We start from the raw sequence: 9594 nt of genomic DNA, 5'->3' as shown, positions 1-9594 counted from the left end.
CTGTTGTGATATTGAAAGACGGCAGTATTTTTAGGGTTTTATACTTTCTCTGTGTCAGTGATGACCAACATCGCCTACATGCAGTCAGAAAAATGTGGAAATTATACAGTGCAGAATCTGGTTCGAGGATCTACTGTCAAAATATCACTGACCTTTATGAAGACTGTTTATTTTCCTACAGCAGGGGTGGCCAACCAGTCAAAGCCCGAGAGCCACATTTTTGACTGTGTTACCGCAAAGAGCCACATCATACACATGGGCACACATGAACATCACCCATCCCTTCCTCTTACACACACACACACACACACACACACACACACACACACACACACACACACACACACACACACCTCTGCTCAGCCAGATTTATTGTAAATGTCACACACCAACATAATGATAGAAATTTACTCCTACAGTTTTAAGACCACAGAACAGTCATTTTCAACAATGAACATTGTGTGCACTGTCTCACACACACAAACTCTGTTTAACCAAGTCCACAAAAAAAATATAATAATTTACAATAGCGTTTTTCTTTTACTATTCATGTTACTTAGTGGGACTTTTGGCATCCTTGCCTTGAACAATCCACTTCAAATCTGCCTCGTATTCTGTTGTTGGCACTCGAAGCAATTCTTTCACATGTGTGTCAGTCAGAACAGATCGATGCTTTGATTTCACGTGTTTCAGGGTAGAAAACAAGGACTTTGTTTGTGGATTTTTTTATGTGCGTGTTCACTTCGCTTGAGTTTAATACGGTATTTTCGTCAAATGCGCATGTGCGTGAGATGAATATACCGCAGGGGTGGGCAATTAATTTTTACAAGGGGCCACATGAGAAACCTGAATTGTGTCAGAGGGCCACACCAACGATAATATTTTAGCGATGCACCAAAATGAAAATTCAATTCAAATGGGAATGAAATCCATAATTTTTTGTGTTATGCCTTTTGCCTCGGCACCATCACTGGAAAACTTTCCTGCCTTTTCAAAAACGTCCTCTACAGACGGAGTGCGCATGCGCGGATTGACTTTACTTTTCTGCGCCGCGTTCTTCTCATATTTAGAAGGCAATCGGGATGTTTGGATTTCAGGTGATAAATTAATCCCAACTTGGAGAAACTCTTTGCAGATACACCCCCTCTTGAAATTTCAGCATTGCATGTTTTGCAAATCGCTCATTTGCAAAACAATTCGCGTCATTACAATTGTGTTTCTGCCGTGTTGTTTCGGTGAATTAGGTATTTCCGAAAATTCTCGGTGCATCCCTGTAATTTATGATTGGCCTCATGCCAAGGTCTGATATACCGCAAAGTTTCCCAGTAGGGGCAAGCTCATTTAAGTCTTAAAAATACCGTATTGAACTTAAGCAAAGCGAACACGCACATTAAAATCAAACACACACAAACTTCGAAAGGAACATAAGAGCCGCATGAAACCAGTTAAAGAGCCGCGGGTTGGCCACCCCTGTCCTACAGGATTTGAAAGAGCAGTTGACAGCAATGACATTATGAGACCATGTGTTTACAGTCATTGTGAACAGTCTGGTCCTGTTGTTTGTGAACAAATCAGAAAATATTGTTGTAAATAATCAAAGTTAAATCAAAAATATTTCTAGAACAGTGACCTAAAATGTTACAAATGAAGGGGTTAAAAATTGTCTTGAATATATGTGACAGAAAGTCATGTTTGTAAATGTCACATGGACTCTGTTAGTGATGATATGTGTAAGAATCACTTTGAGATCTTGTAAAGTTTTATGTTTGTAGGTTTAAAATAGAACTATTGTATATACTAAATGTAGAACTGTGATAAAGTTGTGATCAAGAAATTGTCACAAAGGAAGATGAAATCTGGTGATGTCATATTTGAAATAAAAACTTTATTGGTATGTGAAATATGCAACTAAACCTTGTAGATACGCTAATAAATAATTGAGTAATTAAAATGTGTGCTTGTGTGTGTAGTTTAAATGTTGTATTGTATCTAAATGTGAAAATCAGTATACAGTATGACTATTATTGACTATAGGCATAAAGACCACACGTAGGTGAAGAGAAGAGCAAAGTCATGAGTGAAGTACAGATTTCATATTCAATTATCTTTCCCTGTGCTTTTACATCATGAACATCTATAAGGCTTTAGTCATATGTAGGACTTATAGAACATATATGATTACAAATACATTCATATTGTGCATTTTATATATGTGTTTTTTTGCAGCATAAATGTCCCTCACAATATTCTGTTGGAACATATGAGATTTACAGCTGTTTTTATTTTGATGGGAGCAACATCCCCTGCATTGATTCTAGGAGGAGCATCTTCCATTTCCAGCTGTGTGTTTCTGACCATCCTGAGAGAGAGAGAGAGAGAGAGAGAGAGAGAGAGAGAGAGAGAGAGAGAGAGATAGTGAGAACATTTTACTATGAAAACCAGTGGTTTGTTGGATTGGGGTACTGTTTGTTGACCACGCCCATTCTGTATGTAAACTGGCTAATCAGCACACGGTTTACTTAATGCTCTAGCCAATCATCTATAATAAGGTGCGGGACTTGTACTGAGTATGTAGCACCCATTATGTGACGTCATCCCACGACCTGCCCTGTAGCCTGGTGGTCACGTGGTCGTTTACGGTGCTCAATAAGGTCCTGTAATTATTTTGGTTTTGTTTTTGCCTCCGCACACAAATGTATTTATTTGTGTGTTTTTGTTATGTTTTAATTCATTTAAACTGTAAACAATGCAAAAAAAAAAGTTTCTGTAAAATTTAAATAACATTGTATTTTTTTATTTCTTGAATTTAAACTGTTTTTCTTTATTTTTAAATTTTTTTTTTGCTCTTGTTGTGAAGTGAAGTTTGTGTCATTGCTGCTACACTGTGCATCTGTGCATCATTCGTGGTTTAAGGATTACAATAAACTTTAGGCTTATCACATTTTCTACTTTCATTCATCTGATTATCTCCCAGTGTCCACTGCTCCATGACTTTGTGTATCAGTCACCTCACAACTTTAGGAAAGATTTACCCTAATCTCCTTTCTTTCTTAATTCAATCTCTCAGTTAGTTTCTACTCACTCAGGGTGAAACCTGGGGCTGTTTAGATGAACACAACGTTGATTTCCTGGCAGGAATTGAGGAAAGACACACGGTTACTCAGACCACATCTTTGTTATGCTAATTCCAGCATACAGACCACTCATCAGACGCTCTAAATCCTAAACGCTTCTGAAACAGGTGAAAACCTGGCCAGCAGGAGGCGCCTCTGCTCTTCAGGACTGTTTTGTGTGCACTGACTGGGACAAGTGCGTTGTTCACGTGATCATCTCCAAGACCATCACTACACGCTCCAACCAAAAGCCGTGGATGACCGCAATAGTGTGTACACACGGAGTAGAGTAAACCCACGGAGGTCTACTGGATCAGACAAGGTTCCAGGCAGAGTGCTCAGGGAATGTGTAGAACAGATAGCGGATGTCTTCACTGACATCTTCAACATCTTCCTGAGCCGCAACTTTGTTCCTACGCACCTCAAGACGACGACCATCATCCCTGTGCTAAAGTCTACAGTCTCCTGCCTCAATGACTACCGTCTCATCACGCTCACACCCATCGTGATGAAGTGCTTCAAGAGGCTTGTCATGAAGCACATCAAGACCCAGCTTCCACCCTCACTGGACCGCATGCAGTTTGTGTCATCCAAAACCTTCAATGTAACATATTCATTCTCGACGTGTATAAATGTACTGCGGTACCACATGAACGAGTGTTTGTACATCATACATGCACACACACACAAACACACACACTTTTCAGGATAAACCAAATAATCACACACTTTTAATTACTTTAAAAATATATCCATCGGTTTGAATGTTGTATTATATATAAGTTCTCAGAGATATAAAGCACATCTGGATAGATAGATAGATAGATAGATAGATAGATAGATAGATAGATAGATAGATAGATAGATAGATAGATAGATAGATAGATAGATAATTATAGTAAATATAACAGACTCGTGTACAGTTTAAGTGTAATTTTATTCAGTTAAATAAAAAAAAAACTGAACATCGGCGATTTTTGTAGTAGTAAAATGCTACCGCCTGGTGGTGATATGAGGCATTGCAACTTGTCGCAAGCGGTACTTTCGATATTTCCACACGGACGGCTTTAACTTGTCGGACCTGCGCTTCATTTCAGATTTTAGTGCTGATTTGAGAGTTGGTGAATCATTAAAACCAAATATTTAATGTTTATTTTTCTGTGGATTCATTTTTTTAATATCCGACTAAAATTTTATATATATATATATATATATATATATATATATATATATATATATATATATATATATATATATACAGTATATGTTCGAACAAATGGACGAGTTCTCAGTGAATCATGAATAATTAAGCAAATAATAACGAATGAAATCGTTGTGACTTTTATATATTCTTTATTCTATTATATATTTTAAAATGTTATAATAGCTATCCTAATTTATATATGTAGAATATTGTTAGATACAAGATACATTACTATATTTATTATTATTATAATAATAATAATAATAAGAAGAAGAAGATTATATTATTTTACCTGTGTTTCATGGCAGATTTTATTAGTAAAAACAAATGTTTAATGTTTATTTTTTGGTGGATTTATTTTTTAAATATTCGACTAAAGAAAGGACATAGTAAATAAATTTTTTAATTAAGTTTTAAGTTTCGCCCTTTTTATATTTAATAAAAATGGACGAGTTCTCAGTTAATTAATGAATAATTAAGCAAATAATGAAATCGTTGTTACTTTTATATACTCTTATTCTGTTATATATTTTACAATTATATAATAGCTATACTATTTTTTATATATACAGAATATTGTTAGATACAAAATACATTACTAAAACTTTCTTTCTGCTTCTCCCATTAGGGGGCGCCACAGCGGATCATCCGCATGTTTGATTAGGCACATGTTTTTACGCTGGATGTCCTTCCTAACGCAACCTTCCCCATTTATCCGGGGTTGGGACCGGCACTAAGGCTTGTGCAACCCTAATGGCCTAAAGACCACCAGGGAACCTACAAGATACATTACTAGATTTATTATTATTATTATTATTATTATTATTATTATTATTATTAGAAAGATGATTATATTGATAATAAAAGACTCTTGTACAATTTTAGTGTAATTTTAATCAGTCTTTTACTTCATTATTTATTTTTCGCAAAACATTTTACTTTTACTCATTAATTTTTTTCCCATAAATATCTGTACTTTCTACTTCTTACATTTTCAAAAACAGACTTGTTACTTTAATTTTAATCCATCTGGTGAAAAGTGTTGAACACATGAAGAAAGGCAGGTGAAAAAAGGCATGGAAGTCGAGACACCAGCTGAAATCAATCAGTAATTAGAAAGCAGTCCTGCCCCGTGTCAGTGAAAATCAATATCAGCTGCTTCAGTCCCAACTAATGGCCTGTATAAAGATCTCATTACCAAGGTGTCACACAAGAAACATCTCATGATGGGTAAAAGTGAAGAGCTCTCTCAAGACTTTTACAACCTTATTGTTGCAAAACATACTAATGGCATTGGTTACAGAAGGAGTTCTAAACTTCTGAATGTTCCAGCGAGAACTGTAAGGATCATAATCCAGAAGTAGAAAGAACATCATCTCACCATAAAGCAGCCATGACCAGGTGCTCCTCACAAGATTTCAGACAGAGGAGCAAAAAGAATATCAGAAGAGTTGTTCAAGAGCCAAGGACCACTTGTGGATAGCTTCAGAAAGACCTGGAATTAGCAGCTACAACTGTTTAGAAGAAAAGCGCCTGCTGCAAAGAAAGGAGACCTGACCCAGCTGAAGAACTGGTGCCCAGTGTCACTACTGTACTGTACTGTACTGTATAGGTATGTTGTTCTCTATTTCCAATATGAAGGATGTAAAAGTAGGAACTCTTAATCTAAATGCTGCTAGAGCTGGTCAGAAAAGAATGGTGTTGTTTGAGTTTATAAAGCTGAAACGGATTGATGTGATGTTTATTCAGGAATCACACAGGGATCATAAAACTGAAGTGGATTGGATGTGCTCTACTAGTGGAGGAGTAGCAATACTCTTTTCAAAAACTTTCTACCAACCTCTTACAAAATGGAAGAAATAGTTAAAGGGCACATTTTAAAAGTACAAGCAAAATTCCAAAACACAAAACACAGCAGGGATAATGTTTTATCTATGGCGAGACTCGATAGATTCTATGTGTTCAGTTTTCATGCAAATCTTTTTAAAGACTGTAAAATCTTCCCGCAATGGAAACACTAGAAAACTACAACCCCAAATCAGAAAAAGTTGGGACAGTATGGAAAACGCAAATAAAAAAAGAAAGTAGTGATTTCTAAATTAACTTTGACTTGTATTTCATTGCAGATAATATGAACACAAAATATTTCATGTTTTGTTTGGTCAACTTCATGTCATTTGCAAATATACATCCTTTCCTTTCATTCAGACCTGCAACACATTCCAAAAAAAGTTCCAGGAAGAGAGAGGGAGAAAAAAAAGAAAAGGAAAATAGTGCACTTATGGTTCTAGCACACAGATGAAGAACAGAAAATGATCCAGGTTCAGAGGAAACAAGAGGCTCGCCAGTTTCCACCAATGTTGAGCTCCTAGCTGATGGTAGAAACGATTCTAATTCCAGAGCTCCGAGAACTCCTCATCCAGCATCAAAGAGAGATGTCAAACTAATTGGGAAGAGGGAACAAGGGGAGGAAAAAAACAACCATGCGAAGACAAGGCAGGAAAATAATTTATTACAGTAAATTCCCATTTACACACATTAATATTTCTAATTATAATTTTCAATGTAATAATGTTCAAAGTGCATCAACACATTTACTGACACTCAATTTTATAACAATAAATTGCTTCTTTTATCTAAATAATTGCTTAATTTATCTGTGAGCATTCAATTAGCCTATAGCTGATGTCAGAGCATGAGACTGCATGGTTAGCAGAACACCACATGACCTATGTTACACACACCACACTGATACGATTGGCAATCTACATGAACACTTAAGCAGCAAATCAACTGTTCATTTATTACTTCAATCAGATGTTTAAACATTTCAGAGGAATTATCCACAGTATGATTTTAAAATGTCTGACTTCACAAAAGACTGAACAATACACAAGCCATAACTCAATAAGGTTGACTTAGCACAAAAAAAGTAAAAACTAACACCAAGAAAGAGAAATGGTATTAAATAATACCAGATGAACTAAGGGAAATCGCTTTCACAAAGTCATCAGCTTGGGTTTTAATTTAGTTTTTTTTTCTTTTTAGTACTGCTAATGGCATGCATCTTTTTTTCTGTTCAAGGCTCCTCCCCCTCTGATCAGCACCAATGATGACGATCATTAAGGCAGAGCTACTCTTAATTATTTAATCTCATAAATATTTCTGGTTCGTGACATTTACTAATTTCTTTTGCCAATATTTGATTCCCAAAACCTTAAAATAATATATTTAAAATAGTGTTGATCTGCTCCACCTGCTCCTCCATAGTGCTGATCTGCTCAACCTGCTTTTCCATAGTGTTGATCTTCTCCACCTGCTCCTCCATAGTGCTGATCTGCTCCACCTGCTTCTCCATAGTGCTGATCTGCTCCACCTGCTCCTTTGTAGTACTCATCCACTTCACCTGCCCTTCTGTATTACTCATGGGCTCCACCAGCATGTTCTTGTCTCTTCCACCAGTGTGGTCCTCACCTCCTCTGGGTTGCTTGTGTTCTCCAATAGATCACAGGGTATGAGACGCAGCGTCATCAGCTGATCATCATTGCCACTGGAATCCTGGTTCCATCCTCTGCAAGTTGAACAAGTGTTTTGCTTACTAAAAACAGGTGCAGTTTACACTCATGGTTAATCTCTATGTTTTAAATGTTAATCTGTTTAAATCATACAGTCAAATTCTGTGGGTTCATAAATGCCAAAATGAAAGGTAAGCTGGAACTTGACATGCATGTGTTGTGCTCTTCCCAACATTCCCAAAAGCTTGCTCTCTTTTGGGGACTGAATAAGAAAATAGTTTAAGAGATGGTTCACTCTAAAACTACATTTTAGTCATCAATGACTGATAAATAAAAATAAAGGACAAACCGTCATAGTTCTTCATCAGCAAATTTTGTGCAATTACTTTCAATCCTCACAATACTATGCAGATAAAACTGTGACAGTGGACAGGTAAAAAATATATTTTGGAGACATGTTGTAGTTTGCCAAATATTAGAAAATGGTTTGAGGAAGTGCTGTTTGGCCGTGTCAAAAGCTAAATTAATATTTAAAAAGTTGAATTGTATTAAAAGACACAGTATTGTGCTAACAAACTCTGTGTTGGTTATATAAAAATGGAAACTTCTCCCAAGTTTCCACTGTCAAGGAGTTTAGGACTTTAAGGCGATGAATTCAAGTTTTAGGGGGAGCCGTCCCTTTAAGATTTAAACGTTGTTGCAAATCTTTGCCATACTTAACACAAGTTGATGCAGTGCAGCATCTTACTTTCACAAAGGTATTCATAAAGTGAACCCATCTTCTGAAGGTAGTCCTGGGCATAGGTGGAGAGTGTGCAGCGAGGGGTTAATATTTCACACTTGACTTCATTCTTTTTGGTCTCCTTGCCAAGAAGCAGAACAGCCTTGTATCCAATGGCATGGAGTTTCTCAAGCTGCAATCACAACATTGTGTATTTGCTGTTTAAGTAACAAAAAAACAACAGCAAATAAACCTAAACATATTAGTTATTGAGAATGTATTACATTATTGCTGAAGCATCCAGGTCAATGCGATTCAGGATTTTTAACTTCATGGTGTATAACCAAGTATGTGCAAACAGGAAAGGCTCCTCCAGCCCCATCACAAAAAAAGCATAGCAGCATCTCTACTTCCTGAGAAGGCTGAGGAAAGCTTCTCTCCCCCCATCCTGACCACGTTTACAGAGGGACCATTGAGAGCATCCTGAGCAGCTGCATCACTGCCTGGTTTGGGAACTGCACAGTCTCAGAGTGCAAGACCCTACTGAGGATAGTGAGGACCACTTAGAAGATCATCGGAGTCTCTCTTCCCTCTATCATGGACATTTACACCACCGCTGCATCTGCAAAGCAAACAGCATTGTGGACAACCACACACACCCGTCACACACACTTTTCACTCTCCTACCATCAGGGATGGAGAGGGGGGTTAGGTTAGGTCCTCCACCTCACAAGCCTGAGCTCCCTCAACTCCCACAGCCACCACCTAATATCTTTCTTCTCTGGTCTTTTAAGGCGATTGACTTGAAATCCATTGGGGTCTCCCCACGCAGGTTCGAATCCTGCCGACTACGATTCACTTTCTGTTTACATTTCCTATGAATTACCCCGATCCAGTAAGTTTACAGGTTGTTGTGTTAATAGGGCTTACAGTTTAAGTAGGGGATGACAGCGACTTGTGTTGTAGTGGTGGCCGAGTGGTTAAGGCGATGGACTAGAAATCCATTGGGGTCTCCCCGCGCAGGTTTGAATCATGCCGACT

The sequence above is a fragment of the Silurus meridionalis genome, chromosome 23 (assembly GCF_014805685.1).
Source record: "Silurus meridionalis isolate SWU-2019-XX chromosome 23, ASM1480568v1, whole genome shotgun sequence".
NCBI classification, from domain to species: Eukaryota; Metazoa; Chordata; class Actinopteri; order Siluriformes; family Siluridae; genus Silurus; species Silurus meridionalis.
The sequence above is the reverse complement of the archived record's forward strand: the minus strand, read 5'-3'. Positions refer to the sequence as shown.